Genomic DNA, 19897 nt, shown 5'->3' on the forward strand with positions numbered 1-19897 from the left:
AATTGTTGGCTCTGACCTTTTTCTATCGAGACGATGTCGGAGAACGCCATTCCCTGCATTGTCGTTTCGCTTGAGGATCGTACCGGGGACACCAGGTTTCATCCTCAGTGACAATATGGTTCAAGAAATTGGATGTGGTATCCTCCATTTCGACAAAATCCTGTGAAGCCTCTAAACATGCCTGTTTCTAATCATCAGTCAAGTGATGTGGCACAAGACAACAACGCGTTTTCCTCTTCCCTAACTCCTGGGTAAGGATTTCTCGCGCGGATTCACGGTTCATCTGGAGTTTATCCACTATCAAAAGCACAGTTAATCAACAGTCCTCACTTTCTCATTGTTTTCGCTACTGACCACTGAAACCTGATCTTCAAGGGAAGGCAGGATTTCGTTACGATTGTGGACAGGGTCGTAATCAGTTACTATTGGTTGCCTTTTACAACTACACACATTTATTTTTAAAACAGTAATTCCAGACTCAACAATAAATAAAAAATACCACACGTTATTAATGAAGGAATAAACAACTGTGTAAATAATAGTGTTTTCAGTGCGTTACAATTTAGCAAATCACCATAAAATACAGACACGGATTATGTTTTTAAAAAAAGCCATTGTGGTCACGTCTGAAGGCCTTATGCACCAAGAATGGCAATAAATTAAGAATGTTTAAGAGCTCGCTGCAACTACAACTTACAGGTATTGAAATATTAAAAAGTAAGTGGCCACAAACACAGCAGAAGGTATCACACGCCAGGAATGGCAGTAAATAAGGTTTTAAGGCTTACTGCTAAAATACAAATATCGAATTATTTTTTTCAAAGCAAATGACCACAATCATGGCTGAAGGCCTTACACGCCGGGAACGGCAATTATATAAAAAAAATTAGAAACCTGCCGTAAAACAGCAAATACAAGCAGATGTTAATTAAAAGAAACAAGCAACTGACCACAAAACAGGTGAAATAAGATGATGGTAACCTTGTAACACAACCGTTACACTGCTATTCCAGAAGGCGACCAGAGCTATTAACTAGACATACATAACCTTCAATGTAGGCATTACAAGGTATGGTAATAAAAAATACGATAATAAAACACAAGGACCAGTCACAGACAGTGCTCCAGGAATCGACCTCTCAGAAGATCCGGCAAAAAACACTTTAGCGACCGATGAGATAGGCAGCCAAGAGTTGCATTCACTTCACAAGATGGTAACGCAGACTAGTTGGCTCTGAGCACTATGGGACTCAACTGCTGAGGTCATTAGTCCCCTAGAACTTAGAACTAGTTAAACCTAACTAACCTATGGACATCACAAACATCCATGCCCGAGGCAGGATTCGAACCTGCGACCGTAGCGGTCTTGCGGTTCCAGACTGCAGCGCCTTTAACCGCACGGCCACTTCGGCCGGCAACTCAGACTAGTGGCAGTCTAACGAATGACTAATGATAATCTTGCTGAAGCTACCTGACGTCCAATAAACCAAATGCAGGAATGGAACAACACGCCGAAGCCCGAACCAGTGGTCTGCTCTACGTCCCCGACGACGAAATGTACACTGCCATTACATTCAATAACACCCCCCTCCCCCAGGGCATGTAACTGGGGCATTAGCGGCCACCAGGCAAGAAAAATTACCGCTGGTTCAACTTAACAAATTGTAACAAGTTGAACGCAGTAAATAGTAATAAGAAGTCGAGGAAAGCTAATCAGATCCGCCTTCCCCAAGCACTCCACTCGCTGCTGTTCGCTTCGGCGAGACTACGAGCAGCACCACGAAACCAAGTCACTGGAGAATTGCGGGATATCACAATGGTGGAGGTTTCTCCACTTGAATTGAAATGCACCCATCTTAAATCCTGCGCCGGCCGAAGTGGCCGAGCGGTTCTAGGCGCTTCAGTCTGGAACCGCGCGACCGCTACAGTCGCAGGTTCGAATCCTGCCTCGGGCATGGATGTGTGTGATGTCCTTAGGTTAGTTAGGTTTAAGTAGTTCCAAGTTCTAGGGGGCTCATGACCTCAGAAGTTAAGTCCCATAGTGCTCAGAGCCATTTGAACCATTAAATCCTGCATGATGTGGTTTACGACGTGCACCCTCGTGACCACAACCCTTCCATCAGGCAGTCCATGCGAGTTCTCGCACTGTGCGGACCTGGCTCCTCCTGAGTTCCCAGCTGAACTGGCACATTCATATGACACGGAAAAGCAACGACGTCGCCCCAAAGATAGGGCAACAGATACTGCATATCGATAACTGCCGCTGCTGCCACTAGCGGACAGGCAACGCTTGCAAAACGAGTGGCGCCAGTCAAGACGTGAAGAAGACAAACAACTGCAACCATGCCAAGTAAAGGATATGGTGTGGCCTCCAACAGAGAACGGAAACCTACAAACAGCAAAAACGCGAGCCGCAGCGCGGCTCAACAACAGTTGCTCGTCGTCCGCTACGGGGATTGTCAGAAACACTTTCCCAGCCTCTTCTAAAACGGGCGAACCAGTCGTACACACACTTCATGGACTGTGCTTGATACGATAAACACGTAACAGCATTACATGCATCGCTTTCGGTGTCTTACCAAGCTTGAAACAAAACTTTTAACTCATCCTTTGCTCGTTCGTTGTCCTGTTCCCAGTTCAGAACCAACGCACTAAACAAGCACTTCGTCCAACAGGTCTACACGGAGCACACACGATCCCCAACTGAACTACGCTGAGGGCAGGTTGTCAACACCGGCCGCTACGCACGTGCAGCGCTTTGAGCCGCCAGTGCTGCACGATCGACCGTTCTGGCTTCATTCACCGAACTTAATTGTCAGAGGTTGGACATACTAATGAGTCAGAATAATCTCAGGACTGCCAGTTTAATAGCACATTACCTGCAAGAAGTGGACATTTCTGATTATACGGTATTTTCGTTTGTAAATTTACACGTGCATAAAATGACGATAAAAGTGAAATTAAACCGTCATAATTACGCGTAAATGGCAGGCTAGCGGCTGTTTGCAGGAAAAAAGTAAAAGTTTGTAGTGTGTCCTAAACACTCGTATATCTGGTATAGAGAGCAAAGAATAAGTGAGAAGAAGACAATAATATGGATAGAAACGCTACATAACTAACCACTATATATCAAGTTTATTTACGACACGCTCCGGAAACTAAGCATCGCTGCGTCACTAGGCGACAGTTGCGGCATTTAGATGATGATAGAGCAAATCCTTTCAAACTTGTATTAAATACCTAGTCTGAACAACTTAAACTGGTGTTCTCATAGATAATGTTGTGAGGTAGGCAAACCAAAGACTGCGTTTGATTGACAGAACACTTAGAAGACGTAACAAACCTGCTAAAGAAATTGTCTACATTACGCTTTGCCGTCCTCTGCTATAGTATTGCTGTTCCATGTGGAATCCTTACCAAAAGGAGTTGATGGAAGGCATCAAAAAGGTTTAAAGAAGAGCTGCTCGCTTAATATTATGGCGAAACAGAAGAGAGAGAGAGTGAGAGTCAGGGATATGACACGCGAGTTATGGTGGCAATCATTTTCACTGCGTCGAAATCTTTTCCAAAATTTCTATCCCTGATTTTCTCCTCCGAATGCGAAAATACAGAATGATTAAAAATGAATGAGATAAAATGAAACTATTTTTATGGCTGTAGTAATTATTTCAGAGATACACACAAAGTATCAATGGTTAACTCTCGTAGTTTCTTTTGGTAACAAGGAAACAATGGGAAATCGCTGTTGTTATTCATCGCTGACGTTAGAATTCAAAATCGAGGCATACGCGACTGAAAAGGTGTTTTGTGGCAGAATCCTCATAAACACCATCAATAATCGGTGTTCAAAGACATTTTCGGACCATGTTGGATATAATGGCACTATGCTCTCCCAGCTATGCTAAATGGGCAAAGCCGTTCCAGGAGGCGGAATTGATACGCAAGAAGAAAACCGCAGGACGGCCATCCGTCGTGAATGAAGTGGCGGAAAACACGCCGACGATCTACGTCGTGCCAACAATCAGCACTGTGGTGTGTGTAGCCGCAAGCATCTGCATTTCAAAGTTTGCAGAAGTCAAACACTGCTGGCGCTAAAATCAGCCGAATATGCAGCGGTTTTCAAGTGCGGATGGAGGTGGTTGGCTTCGCAGACACTCTGAAGAAGTCACATTTCACTTAAGTCCCAAAGTGAACAAGCATATTTTGAAAATATCAGGTACACGCCTCTAAGGAAGATGAACGTGATTTTCCGAATCTTCATGTTTTCTGTGCCATAATAATAGAGTCTAAGGTCCTCTCTTGCTACCAGAATCTACAGTTAATGTCATAATTTTTCTGGAAATTCTTACTCTTCCGTTGTTGCCTCAGTTGACGGGAGAGATACCCGACTTCATTTTGCAGCAGGAGGAGTCACACCGACGTAACCTTGTACACAGTGACCTCAATGAACATCTTCCATAGCTCTGGATCGGTCATGCTGGGTCGAACGATTTGACTTTCACATTGTGGCCACTCAGGTCACCTGACGTTACACCCGTGTATATTTTCTTTGGGGATGTGTGAAGGACATAGTTTACGTACACCCATTTCCGCAGGACGGAAGCAGCTGAAGCACCGTATAGTCAGCGAGATTAACATCATTGATCGCTCCACGTTGGAACGGGTCTGGCAGGAAATGCAAAACCGGACAGACGTCTGCCGTATCACAAATTGAATCCACATCGAACATCCGTGAATGTCCATATTTTTGAAATGTGAGAGTTAACTTTTCAGTCTACTTGTGTATTTCTGAAATATAATCATTACTGTAGTCACAGGAATACTTTCTTTTTGTCCTACTCATCTTGAATCACCCGTATCTTCTGGCACCCACTTACATAGGGAAACATGATCACTATAGCGTGTGTACGGCATTTTTCGTCCGGGAGTCCTCTTTCAGGGAGTTCGGCTGCTGGTGCAAGTCTATTTATTTGACGCCCCATCGGATAGGTGCTTGTCGATAATGATTAAACGATGACGAGGACAACACAAGAACCAGTAGAAATTCTTCCAATCCATATGTGGCATGCAGCAAACCAGTGCTTAACAATATTGGTTAAAAACAGTCTTGGTTGCAATTTTATTTTTTTATTTTTCAACGATGCGTTTCGCCTTATTCAGGCATCTTCAGGTTATTTAATTTTTACTGAGTTTAACGAAGGCCATGATGGCCTGACATATTCTACGATGCCCTTTGGCTGCACTGACTAAAGAATTCTTATAAGAAATACCAAATTAAGATAACCTGAAGATGCCTAAATAGCGCGAAACGCGTAGTTGAAAAATGAAAACCAAAACGGCAACCAATACTGTTTTTAACCAATACAAGAACCAGTCCTTGAGCGGAGAAAATATCCGACCTCGCAGGGAACCGAACCAGGACCCGTCGCATGGCATTCAGCCACGCTTCATCTACATCTACATATACATGATTACTCTGTAATTTACAGTTAAGTGTATGGCAGAAGATTCATCTTACCGCGTTCAAGATATTTCTTCGCCGTTCCACCATCGAAAGGAGCGTGGAGAAAGCGAGCAGTTTAGTCTTTCCGTGAAAGCTCTGATTTCTGTTATTTTATTATGATGTACATTCGTCCCTATGTAGGTAGGCGCCAATAAAATATTTTCGCGATCGGAGGAGAGAGAGCTTCTGACTGAAACTTCGTGAGAACGTACTGCTCCAACGAAAAAAGCTCTTGTGTTAATGATTATCACCCCATCTCGCGTATCACATCCGTGGCAGTCTTTCGCTTACGTCAAGATAATACAAAACGACCTGCCCTTCTTTGGACTTTTTCGGTGCCTTCTATCATTCCCATCTGATGCGGACCCCACACCGCACAGCAATATTCCAGATTAGGGAGGACAAGCGATGTAAGGAATGTCTTTAGTAGGCATGTTGCACTTTCTAAACGTTCTGCTTGCTTTCCCACAAAATTGTCTATGTGATGGTTTCAATTGAACTTATCAGTAATTGTATTGCGTAAGTATTTAGTTGAATTTACATTCCTTAGATTTTAATGATTTATTGTGTAATCGAAATTTATTGCTTGATAAAATAAGAGAAATCAAAGCTCGCGCGGAAACAGTTACGTGCCAATTTTTCCCGTGCGCCGTTCGAGAGTGGAACGGAAGAGAAATGTGTGAAAATGGTTCGACCAACCCTCTGTCATGCCATGCACTTAAGTACATAAGTGTGAACTGTAGAGCAGTCATATAGATGTTAACGTAGACACAGCAAAAAAAAAAAAAAAAAAAAAAAAAAAAAAAAAAAAAAAAAAAAAGACTTGACGTTTAGTAAGTATTAACAAAAGACTAGAATTATTTTAGGTAGAGGTGCGAGTACACAGGCATGAAAGCCACCCATGCAGACAGAGAAGTGCGAAGCATCGTTAGCACGACGAACTGCTAGTGACAACCTACGTCTGGCCGCAGCACTTTCGCGGGTGCCAAATTACTGTGAAATGGGTCGAGTCAGGGCGGCGACGACAGCCGTGTTATTGACGCTGCGGCGGCAGCCAGCTGTGCGTGGGAGTGACGTCGGCGGCGCCAGAGTGATGGCGGATCGCGTGTCAGCGTGCGCCTAATTGCGGCGTGGCCGATGCGATTTTTGGCGACGCTCGTGGCCGTCACCCCCTGCCGTGACGTTTCACTCCCCGAGTCAGCGGACGCCACGCCCCGCAGAGCAGATGTGTCAAAGCAAGCCATCTGCGCTTTTCCCCCTCTTTGAATTCAGTGTCGTTCTACCTGAATTATTCAACCTCCTTTTTCCCTCCTTTTTGGCTTCGTTCGTATAATACAGCACCTAGTGGTTACCATTATCGACCGCTAATACGATTTACAAACTCTAAACGTGATTTTGCATGTTCACTCCTTCTCTAACAGAGCTAGAAAGCTAAGGGAGGAAATGGCATTTAATCTGTCACCGCTTTGTGACGAGAGGGTTGGTGTTGTAGAATGCCCAATGAAAGACTGTCTTCTCTGAAAGAACTTCTTTTTAAAGACTTATCGTTACTGAGAGTGTTTTCTTAGTTCCCTTCTTTCTTTATAATTCATACCTGATCTCATTTTTATATACAGAGTACAATAAGTTCTTCACACTTCTTATACAGATTCCAGCCTCTGTGACCTCAAATAATTTTTGCTAACACCTTTAGGAAGACACTTCCATGAACTTATTAGTACATCTACTCATTTAATTATCACTTCATTTCGTAAGTTGCCTATGAAATTTCAACATCATCTAATAACAACATTCATGGTCTTCTGACTATTCTTAGTCGGGACTGCACTGCAAGCCGACGGGATCCAGTTTCATATCCCAGTCTGACGGACAATTTTAAACTTCCTGGGAGATTAAAACTGTGTGCTGGACCGAGACTCGAACTCAGGACGAGTTCGAGTCTCGGTCCGGCACACAGTTTTTATCTACCAGGAAGTTTCATATCAGCGCACACTCCGCTGTAGGGTGAAAATTTCATTCTAGAGACAATTTATTTCTTGATATACATCACGCAAATACTGTAACTGATGTTATTATGTAGGGATGAAAATCCATTGAACGTCGGTATAAATTTCCATGCAAGCAATCTATAGCTGTAAAACGCTACTGAAGTGGAGAGACATCTTAGAAAGGTGAAATTGTAATAGACTTCTGCCACACTCACTTAATGTCTTCCGGGACAGTTTCTGTGATTCAACAGCAAAACGTTCACCCAGAACAAAGTAATAGAGACCCATTTCCTTCCACTGTTAGGTGTCGAAGAGAGTACAATACAATAACCACACAATAACGACAGGCTTGTTTAATGTAATGTAATATACAATGTGTCCCTCCTAAGAGACGTGAGGCGCATTTTCTCTGGTGTTTCGGCATATAATTGCAGTTTAGTTTTTGCAGTGTGTACCTGGAGCCAGCCCAAGCAACCATCTCTCGTCACATCTTTCATGCTACGCCTTATCTTGGCAACTGTTGGTTTATTTCGAGTTCCAAAAAATTATTTTTAAAGCAGAATTGTATGTACTCATTCAATAGAATGCTCTCATATTAGTCTAGTGCAATATTCGTTTTACTGAAATGTGTTGACAGGGACGTAAAACATGAAGAATAACCAGTAGTCCAACAGCGACTGCACCGTCCTGGCCTGTTCTGACTGCTACTACCACGCGGAAGCGCTGCTCAGGCGCTGCTGGGGTTCTGGTGATTCTTCAAGTTTTACTGTGCATGTTAATATATATATATATTTTGAGTCATTAGTCTTCTGGCTGATTTGATGCTGCCCACCATGAATTCCTCTCCTGTTGGGAACCTCTCCAACTCAGAGTAGCATTTGCAACCTACGTCCTCAATTATTTGCTGAATGTATTTCAATCATTGTCTTACTCTACGGTTTTTGCACTCTACAGCTCCCTCTAGTACCATGCAAGTCATTCCCTGAAGTCTGATAATACAAATCGATAAAAAAACTGTCGCACTAGACTAAATGGTAAGCCCTCTATGAATCGGCCCATAACATTTCTCTTTAAAAACTTTTTTGTTTGTAACGCGTGAGATAAACCCACGCTTTCCTTAGACACTGGGCATCGCTTGAAAGACATGATGAACGGTATTTGTTTGGCCAGACACCAGCTGCACACTGCAAAAAAACAAACTGCAAATATCTGCCGGAACATCAGAGGAAATACACTTGACTACTCTTAGGAGGGACATCTGGTACATTCAAATAGACGAACTGAAGAACATTACGACAGCGGACAAAAATTGAGTCACTCCCAGGAAACATCAAGTTAAAAACATCTCTAGTCTTGATAACCGTCTAAATTTGGCGACAAAGAGAGGGCAAAAGTTTCTTCAAGTAAGTTACTAGACTCCTGGAATGTTGATAACTACACTTGAAAGTCATCTTAGTTACTGAAAACGGCGAAGAAAGTGATATTAGTGTGCACCTGTTTGCTTTACTTCTGTAGTGTCTTCTTCTGAATGTATAGCCTCTTTATACATGTAAGCTGCTGCATACCAAAAAGTTCCACTCACAGAAAATAAATATGTTCATAAGCTAACCTCTCGTTTACAGTTAAGAATTAAATCCGTCTGTGAGAATGAGAATCAAATCCGACTGCGAGAACGTAAATGAAATACGTCCTGTCTGAACCAACAATGTCTGTTGAAAAAAAATAAAAATAAAAAAATATTATGAAAACTGACGCTGAACTTTATTGGGAATAATTAAACTCAACACTGTTAATTGTCTTTTTAGAATTGAAAATTCGTATCCTCTGTATTTGGCTTACCTGTGTCACAATGGGAAGCCCCGAGTAGCTGCTCCCATAGAAAAAGAAGAAATGGTCCGTCTCAGTTTCTGAGCTGCTACTAACTACACAGAACCGCTGTAGTGCAATACGATCTCCTAAATACACGCAATGCAAACCTTGGTTCTCATAAAATTTATTTCTCATAAAAATGAATGTTCACAGGCAATGGCAGCTGGATAATCACTTGGGATAATCTGAGTTATTCTCTAAACAAAAATTCTTCTCAAGAAACTCTATTAAAAAAAATTCAACACAGAAAGGTTCTTGGCACCGTTTCTTATACAAAATTTCACTGTTGAAGGCTTTGCAAGCAATAGCAATCAATAAGAAATATATCTTTATATATATATATATATATATATATATATATATATATATATATATATATATATATAATTCTACTGTACGTGTCTATGTCACTGAACTCCTAAACGGCTGGACCGATTTGAATGAATTTTTTTGTATGCGTTTGGGTGGCGCCCTGGATGGTTTAGATTCACAAATCAGCCGGGCGGATGGCGCTGCAGTTGGTATCTAGGTTATTTATCTATACTGCAACCAAACGGCTGGATAGATATGAATGAATTTTTGTGAATGCATTCAACTGTGGGCCTGGAAAATTTACATTCTTAAATCAGCATCGTGGGTGGCGTTGCATTTTTGTGTGCAATATTGAGCGTATTCTATTCAGATATAAGTTACGTGCATAGGATTTTGTTTATTTTTCGACATTTTAATTTGAGTGTAGTGTATTATGCGTGTTTCGTTATTCTGACAATGAAATTTTTTAGTACGGTGTCTTTTGATATTTCCGGTGTCGCATTTCAGTGAATATTAAGTGTATTATATTCTCATATAAGTTAACGTACATGGACGAGCAGGAAATATTGGTCGACCGACTCGGAATTCACAGTCAGTTAAATAGATCGGCAGAAGATCAATTGACGGACAATGAAAATTAAAGAAACCAGGCTGCAATCAGACGTGCTAATGAATGTCAAGAGCAACGCAACGAACGCCTTCGAGCTAATGCATTGAGTCAAAAAGACTGGCCCATCAACGACACGTTCAGAACAAGTGAACAACAGCGTTTGCAAGTGTATCACGCATTCACACGTGCCGCACTTCTTCGCCTTGCGTTTGACCATGAGCTGGACATCGACTATTCGTCACATTCGCAAATTGTAATCGGTGCTATGAACAAACAACGCCAATACTGTCATGCACTCAATTACAAAGGTGAATCGTTCGGTTTCTACTGCGCGTCTGGAAAAGTTGTATTGCCACAATTGAATTCGCCGCCAGAATCATAGAAAACACTGTTGGCTGGATCTGCGTCTCATTTTTTAAATTGTTTTTGCGTAAAATTCGCAAATTCAATTCGTGCATTCAAATTACATCATTTGAAGCAACAGAAATCGTTCAGAATGAGGATGGTCGCCATTTTCAATCAACGTTTAAGATTCAGGGCCAGATGTATTATCAAATTGTTTCTTTAATGCCAATGCCTGATACCGCTTCAAAATTTCTGCAAATCTACTTCATGGCTGATGAGGAGCAGCAAATAAACGCACGCTGCCAGTACAACCATATGGAGGGTATTTTAGAAAAGTTTTTACAGAATCACAACCAGTTGGTCCAGTTGTTCAATACCGTTTAAAACAGACTGCAATACGACAGCTATACGATCGTCTTCATAGCAGACAAAGTACCACCTGGGCAGCACGCGGGCCGATATAATGCACCGACCATTGAGTTGCAGTTGAGATGGTTGGCGACGCATTTGAACGTCGAGATATACGAATCCAACTCAGAGATAACACGGTGCATACAATTGAAGATAGTCATCACTCTCACGACGCTTTGCAATATCCATTGATATTTTGGGAAGGAGAAGGTGGATATCATTTAAATATCAAACAAAGAAATCCAGCAACAGGTACAATCTACACATGTCATTACCTAATATTTTATTTTTATGCACGTTTAATTTCTTTTTGTCTTAATTATATTTTTACTTTGCAGGTGCAGAAACCAACAAGAAAATGAGCGCGATGAACTTATACGCATATCGGTTGATGATTCGTGCTAATGAAGACAATAATATTCTGCGATGCCGCCAGCTGTTGCATCAAGATATCGTTGATATGTATGCGAAAACTGAAAGCGAGCGATTACGATACATCATGTATAATCAAGCGAAACTTCGAGCTGAGGAATACATTTATTTGCGTGGTGCTATTGTTGGTAACGTAGATGGAATAACTAATATCAACGACATCGGTACTTCATATACTCTTCCATCATCACATATTGGTAGCCCACGTCATATTAATGAATATATTCAAGACGTCATGACTGTAGTGCGCGCGTGCGGACGGCCAGATTTGTTCATTACATTTACGTGTATTCCAAAATGGGATGAAATTAAAATTGCGTTATTTCCAGGTCAAACTGCAATAGATCAGCACGATATCACTGCACGTGCCTTCAGACAAAAGTTAAAATCGTTGATGAACTTGATTATACATTCCTCTGTATTTGGCAAAACACGATGCTGGCTGTATTCTGTTGAATGGCAAAAACGAGGTTTGCCACACGCGCATGTTTTGATGTGGTTGGTCGACAAAATACAGTCTGAAGAAATTGATAAAATTATCTCAGCAGAAATTCCGGATCGATATACCGATCAAGTACTGTATGAGATTGTTACCGCTAACATGATCCATGGTCCATGCGGTGCTATAAACATGACGGCGCCGTGCATGGACAATGGAAAATGTACCATACGTTTTCCAAAAAAATGTATAAATGATACAATCACTAATATCGATGGTTATCCACTGTATCGTCGTAGAGACACTGACCGTGGTGGTCAATCACATCAGTTACGCATGTCAAACGGTACAACAGTTGACACTGAAAATCACTGGGTGGTTCAGTATTCACCATTGCCGTGTAAAATCTACAAAGCACACATAAACATTGAGCTCTGCAGTTCGGTGAAGTCCATAAAATATGTATGTAAATATGTCCATAAGGGCAGTGATATGACTGTATTTGCTGTTCACAGTGTTAACAAAAACGATGAAATAACACGGTATCAAATGGGCCGATACATCAGCAGCAATGAAGCAGTTTGGCGTATTTTGGGTTTTCCGATACACGAAAGAGACCCTGCTGTTAAACATTTGGCCGTGCACTTTGAAAATGGACAACGTGTTTATTTCACGAAAGAGACCCTGCTGTTAAATATTTGGCCGTGCACTTTGAAAATGGACAGCGTGTTTATTTCACGGAAGAGACTGCTCTACAACGTGCATCAGTTGCCCGTAAAACCACATTAACTGAGGTTTTCGAACTATGCAACTGACCAGGTATTTCTGGTCAACTCGCAAAGACATTAATGTATACTGATGTGTCACGATATTTCACATGGAACAAACAGTCATAAATGTGGGAACCACGAAATCGAGGTGTTCCGGTTGAAGGATACAACGGCATATTTATGGAAAATACTTTAGGCCGATTATACACAGTCCATCCAAAGCAATGCGAATGTTTCTTCTTGCGTTTATTGTTGGTTAATGTTCCTGGACCGACGTCCTTCCAATACTTGCGAACAGTCAATGGCATTTTGTACGACACATATCATGGTGCCTGTAGCGAATTACATTTGCTGGAAGATGACAACCATTGGGATATTACACTTGCAGATGCAGCATTGAGTTCCTCTCCTCATCAAATTCGCCAATTATTCGCCATGTTATTGACGACATGTTTTCCATCTCAAGCTTCTGTCTTCTGGGAAAAATATAAAGATTCCATGAGCGACAACATTCTGCATCGCATTCGGATCGCTGATCAAGATCCCAATATCGATTTTTCGCCGGAAACATATAACGAGGCGCTAATAAAGATTGAAGATTTGCATTTTGATTTCGAATATGTCACTCATTCATTTTGGTATGCCCTCACCCAACCGCCCAGCAACAGACATCATTAACAGTTAGATTCAGCGCGAACAACAGTTCAATACGGTCTCTTTAACCACTTTCGTTGAAAATAATGAGCAACTACTCACTGATGAAAAAAAGAATGTATACGATCGAATTAATTTGTCAATTGCAGCAGAACAAGGTGGATTCTTCTTTTTTGGACGCACCAGGTGGCACTGGAAAAACGTTTCTCATCTCACTGATACTTGCGTGCATTCGATCACAAAATCATATTGCGTTAGCAATTGCTTCATCAGGAACTGCATCAAAATTTCTTGATGGCGAACGGACTGCACATTCAGCACTCAAGTTGCCGTTGAACATTCACACAAAACAAGATGCAATGTGCAACATAAAAGCATTCCGGTATGGCTAAAGTTTTGAAAAATTGCAAAATTATTATCTGGGATGAATGCACTACGGCCCACAAGCATTCACTTGAAGCCCTCGATAGAATGATGAAAGATCTAAATAATAACACCAGGCTTTTCGGTGGTGCCTTACTGCTGCTGTCCGGTGATTTTAGACAGATATTTCCAGTTATTCCACGCGCTACATATGCGGATGAAATTAACGCATGTATAAAACAATCTTACCAATGGCGAAACGTCAGTACATTACGTCTTAACACAAATATACGTGTTCAACTGCAAAACGATCCATTGGCACTATCATTCTCCGAACAACTGCACAACACTGGAAATGGAACAATACCATTGCATGGAGACACACAATGCATCAAATTGCCAGACAATTTCTACAACATGGTAAATACGAAAGATGCTTTGATTGAAAGCATATTTCCAGATTTAAAAGTTAATTATATTAATCATGCGTGGCTTCGTGAACGAGCTATTTTAGCTGCAAAAATGTTGATGTTGACGCTATTAACTTCAAAATACAACATTCATTGCCCGGCAATGAGATATTGTTCAAATCGATCGACACTGTTACCGATCCTGACGAATCAGTCAACTATCCTGTTAAATTTTTGAATTCGCTAGATTTACCAAGAATACCACCACATAACTTGCGATTAAAAATTGGCTCACCTATCATTTTGATTCGGAATTTAAATGCACCTAAGCTATGCAACGGTACAAGATTAGTCATAAAAAAATTATAGGGAATGTTCTTGAGGCTACACTTTCGAACGGCAAATTTGAAGGTGAAGTTGTTCTCCTGTCACGAATCCCAATGATCCCTTAAGACTCACCCATTCCATTCAGACGTTTGCAACTTCCAATTCGCTTGGCATTTGCCATGACTATTAATAAGTCACAAGGTCAATCAATGTCGCTTTGTGGGTTCGATCTAGAAAATCCTGTCTTTTCACATGGCCAATTATATTGGCATGTTCTCGCGTTGGAAAACCGTCAAGTTTATTCACTTATACTCCTTGGGAATTGACTAAAAATATTGTTCATCAACTCGCATTAAGATAAATTAAACAAACATTATTGACTATAACGAACTGTTTTTAGAAAAAATTGATGTTATTTCAAAATAAAGAATAATGAAATTATTATATTATTCGTCTTTCATTTCATACTTTGTTTCATATCCAAATCGCTTGAAATATCATGCAGGACAACGTCTGTTGGGTCCGCTAGTTTCATTATAAATTACAATTACGTAAGATGAGCATTAGAAACACACAAAAATGTAACTCACCATGAAAATCTATTTCAACCCAAAGTCCTCATCCAAATAATGAACTTCTTTTCGTCTTGTCAAATCCACTAACAATGACTAAGACGAAACTTTACGAATAGAGTAAAAAATTTGCGTCGTGACGTCTGTGTGAACCGAGAATGCCTAACTATTTGTTGCCACAATAAATTAAAATATATTCATTCATTATCTTAAACACCATTCTTCTCGAAACAGTATTTATATTAGTAAAGCCATCTCATTCAATGCATGATGATAATATTCCTTTTGTAATAATAATATCTTCCACCAGATCAATTCAATAATTCCGAAGAGTACCACATCTTACCACGACACCCAACTACAACCACCTGCCTCGTCTCCACGCGATCAACGTTTAACACCCTCTCATTTTCGCGGAGCAAAGATGACTTAACTTGTCTCTGGGCACCGCAGCGTCTCTGACGAGGATGGGAGCGTGTAATTAAACGATAAAAATGTTACATGCGCGTCCGAAGACGTACAAAAACAAGAAAATTACCTATAATATTATACACGCACCTTTCTCGCTTTACCAGTAGCTAAAATACCCCTAGACATTGGATTCAGAAGTTATTTAGAAGACCACTAGTTGTGCAATAGTGTGCTTGACTTTTGTCTAACTTGCAACGTACGGCTACAGCCCAGTCTTGTTGCAATATTGGAAGACGAGAGCGTCCACCGCATAGTCATATAAAAGAAAGAGCAGCACTAGCTACCGAGAGCGTAGGGATAAACTTTCTGTTACATGTAACCTGAATGAGTGACGCAACACAAGACACAGAGAGCACTCCTAAGACCAGTACTGCCTCCACCCTGAACTGAAGCCTCCACACACTGCAGGTCAATCACCTCATCGGCCTGTCAGTGCAGTCGGAGTCTTGGAGCGTTTGAGAAGAGGCAAGTTCGCTACCCATCGGAGAGTACTATCCAACCTAATCTGTTGACTCCATACAACCGACGCAACATACCACATTACTGCCTTGACTTGTCTACGACTGCCGATCACATTACCGCTTGGTGCCAGATTTGCTCTGCTTATAGCGCTCCAGAGCTACCAGTGGGGAAGGTAGTAGCGGCGACATATTGTGGAGGCATTGTTCGAGGGATGTGAGATCCATTCTGACACATGGTCACACAACCTCAGCTCTCAACTCTCAGAAAGTGGTAGAGATTATGTGCAAGATGCTCATACCTCGCTCGATGGCACCAGATGCGCTCAATAGGTTTTACAGCGAGTCATCTGAGAGAACTCACAGTCAGCATTGTCACTGGAGTAATCTTCAGATCAGTGAGTGATCTTTAAATCTACATAATTCGATATTGATGTGACGACGTAATATGTTGAAGGTGCAGGTATCACGAGATGGACCACCTTCCAAATATGGTGATTACTGCGCATTGCGTACACCAAACGCCTTTAAAAATTCGGAAAACCAGTGGAACGACGACAGCAGATTTATCAGAGGCACTGTTTTATCCTACATAGACAACCTCCACACGGGGATTCTTCCAACGCCTGCCTGAATGGAGCCCTATTGGCTAGAATGTTCATCTCTTTCCCATTACTTCCTGATTACTCCCGCTTCTTATCCTCCTGTCAGCGTGTAAGTAACAACATGAATTGCGACTTATCAGTCTAGGCGAATAATTTTTATGTTTCAATCCCAGCGTCCCAGTGTCGTGCGACGTATAGTGTCATGGGTTCCGTACACCATGACGAAGAGACGTATCTGGTCGGCACAGTTGTCCATCTGTCGTTGTTGACCACAAATAATTTACGACGGTACAAAAATGGCTCTGAGCACTATGGGACTTAACATCTTAGGTCATCAGTCCCCTAGAACTTAGAACTACTTAAACCTAACTAACCTAAAGACATTACACACATCCATGCCCGAGGCAGGATTCGAGCCTGCGACCGTAGCAGTCCCGCGGTTCCGGACTGAAGCGCCTAGAACCGCACGGCCACCGCGGCCGGCTACGACGGTACACGGTGACCACTGTCGTCAACACGCCTGCCTGCTGAAGCTGATACTGGTGGTACCACTTTTCTCCGAATCGAGGTCCACGCTTACAACAGTAACCAGTGAATAGTTAAAGCATGGTTTCGAGAATTAGGTTCACATACGGTAAAAATCTAGCCACCATCAAAGTTCTGATATCGCCCATCTTGTTCATCCTGTGTTCGACTGGTACACTGAGGTCAAATAGAACTTTTGAGTACGTCTCAGCCATGTGATACGCCGATAGATTCATTCGTCTCTCCATAAAACAGATATTTTTATAACGTTCTTTCCTAATATATTCAGTAAAACTGGGTATCCGTCACATTGTCTTGTCTCTTTGTTTCGCAATATCTTCACCTTTAGTCCCTTACATGAATTGCTCGCTGAAACTGGTCGAAGTACAAACATTCTTCTGATCATACGTTGATGGATACAACTGTGAACACCGAGCCATATCCCTTTTTAACTGATAATGTTTCCACTCACTCTACTTCTGAGCTGTTACATCTGGCTGGAACATATAAAACTTTTTTCGCTTCTTGGTGTGTCAAATCCCGGTAAAACCTCGAGAAATGTAGCGCTCTACCAGAACTACGGTTCGGTAGTTTGGTACAGTGCATAAATGAAGTAGTAAACAGTGGGATTCCCGGCAGTATTCGTAGCATTGGCAGGGAAGGAAGCATAAACGAATGTGTAAGAGTGGATCTGGGAGCTGAAGATATTATTTGTTTCTTGTGTGTTTGGTTTTTTATTTTGGATTTTAAGTAGAACTGCACAACAATCAGTGTTAGTCCACTGTGTATTTTATATACTCATAGAATATAAATTGTGTTTCAAAGGTAATAAAAAATTAGATGATTGGGTAATTTACACGCTTTTATGTAACCAAGGCAATTACTTTTGGTACAGTTTATACAGTTTGATGTATATCATACAGCCTGCATGATATACATCTACTGTTACTTTTTATGTTTACTACAGCATCCCCCTGTTTCACGTTACACATTATCAATTTTCGAATAAAAGCTGCATTAAAAATCGACAGACTCAGTTTTGTTATAAATGCAGTTAAGTTTTGTGTAACGAGCAGGAGGATAACTACGTACAGCAACAGTGCTCAGTAGGTTACGCAAACTTTTGTATACACTCATTCATTTTCTAGACGGTTCACCACTTCTGGTTTCGAGAGAAATGTGTGTGTGAAATCTTATGGGACTTAACTGCTAAGGTCATCAGTCCCTAAGCTTACACACTACTCAACCTAATTATCCTAAGGACAAACACACACACCCATGTCCGATGGAGGACTCGAACCTCCGCCGGGACCAGCCGCACATCCAGAGAAATACAGTAAGACACTGATGACGTATGTAAACAAAGCGATCGATGTGAGGTAAAGCCTGGTAGATATGCAACACACCTAACGTTCAAGTTCGAGTAGTATCGGTACTGTCTTAACCGACCAAAGCTACTAGAAAAACTACCGTACTCTACACTTACTTACACTAATATACGGTAGCCTACAGTAGTTTTACAGCTCTGATCTCGAGCTTTCTACGCAGTCCATCGTCTTCATCAGGAGCAACCGACTATAGTCGCTGTTGTTGTGGTACCCATTTATAGCCGATAGACGGTTTGTGACTGGTCAGTGTAAATCATCATTAAATCATTCTACCAGGGATTGTGTCCATGTCTGATTGGTGCTTCCAGAGCTTTCGAAGGAATGTAATCAGCGTATTTGTTTGTGTCTTATCAGCGTCAAAAACTCACTTCCACGCGCCACTAAGATTATAGCCGTTGTCCCGATTGAAACTGTGCGCCTACATTATGATTTCCGTTCCTTATTTAATAATGAAATCCCAACGATACTCGCTAAAGTGAGATACTTTTCAAATAACACCTGATTGTTACAATAACTGAGCTAAATACAACCTCTGAGAATAATGTTTACGAAAATAGAGAACAGAAATGTATTGAGGAGCTGCGAAGACTAATAACGACACAGTCCCCTGAGATGGGTAACTCGTAGGCAGCCTACTGGTGAGCAGCAGGTGCTGTGACGACACAGTTATATGATTCTGAGAACTCGTAGGCTGTCTGCTGGTAACGACATGGACCCACAAGGAGATGAGCACGTGGGCGTTAACAACAAATATGGCGAAGTGGTGCCCTTGGAGCGGCTGGTGCGGGCGCTGCGTCAGCCGTGGCTCAGAATCAGAACGGTACGGCACCTCGGCGGGCAGCGAAGCGAGGGCAGCAGGCGTTGTCAGAAGCGGGGACTTGAGGCGGCTGTTCGTTGTTTGGAGCTCGGAACGTAACCGGCTCTCCGCGAACGGAGCGTCTACTTAAGTGCACGCCTTCGGAAGCATACATGCTTAGTATCACCTGAGGATGTGACCGTGCGGACGCAACTTAGCCCCCGCGACTGCAGTGCTTTTTGCTACGACTTTCAAGCATCGCAGTGGCGAGATTGGCGCCCTTGGACGCTGTGGCGACTGGTGGCAGCTTTACTGTACGAAGGACCTTGCTCTTCTGTTTATAACCTCCCAGCTGAGGTACGGCTGCCGGTCGTTGTGGCCGAGCGGTTCTAGCCGCTTCAGTCCGGAACTGCGCTGCTTCTACGGTCGCAGGTTCGAATCATGCCTCGGGCATGGATGTGTGTGATGTCCTTAGGTTAGTTAGGTTTAAGTAGTTCTAAGTTCTAGGGGACTGATGACCTCAGAAGTTGAGTCCCATAGTGCTCGGAGCCATGTGAAGCATTATGTGGCGGCCGAAATATGCAAGGGTAGCCCTACATGTTCAACAACAAGCATAGGACAAGGCTTAAGTTTCATAAACCAATATTCT

This window comes from Schistocerca americana, chromosome 4, assembly GCF_021461395.2.
Source record: "Schistocerca americana isolate TAMUIC-IGC-003095 chromosome 4, iqSchAmer2.1, whole genome shotgun sequence".
Classification (NCBI taxonomy): Eukaryota; Metazoa; Arthropoda; class Insecta; order Orthoptera; family Acrididae; genus Schistocerca; species Schistocerca americana.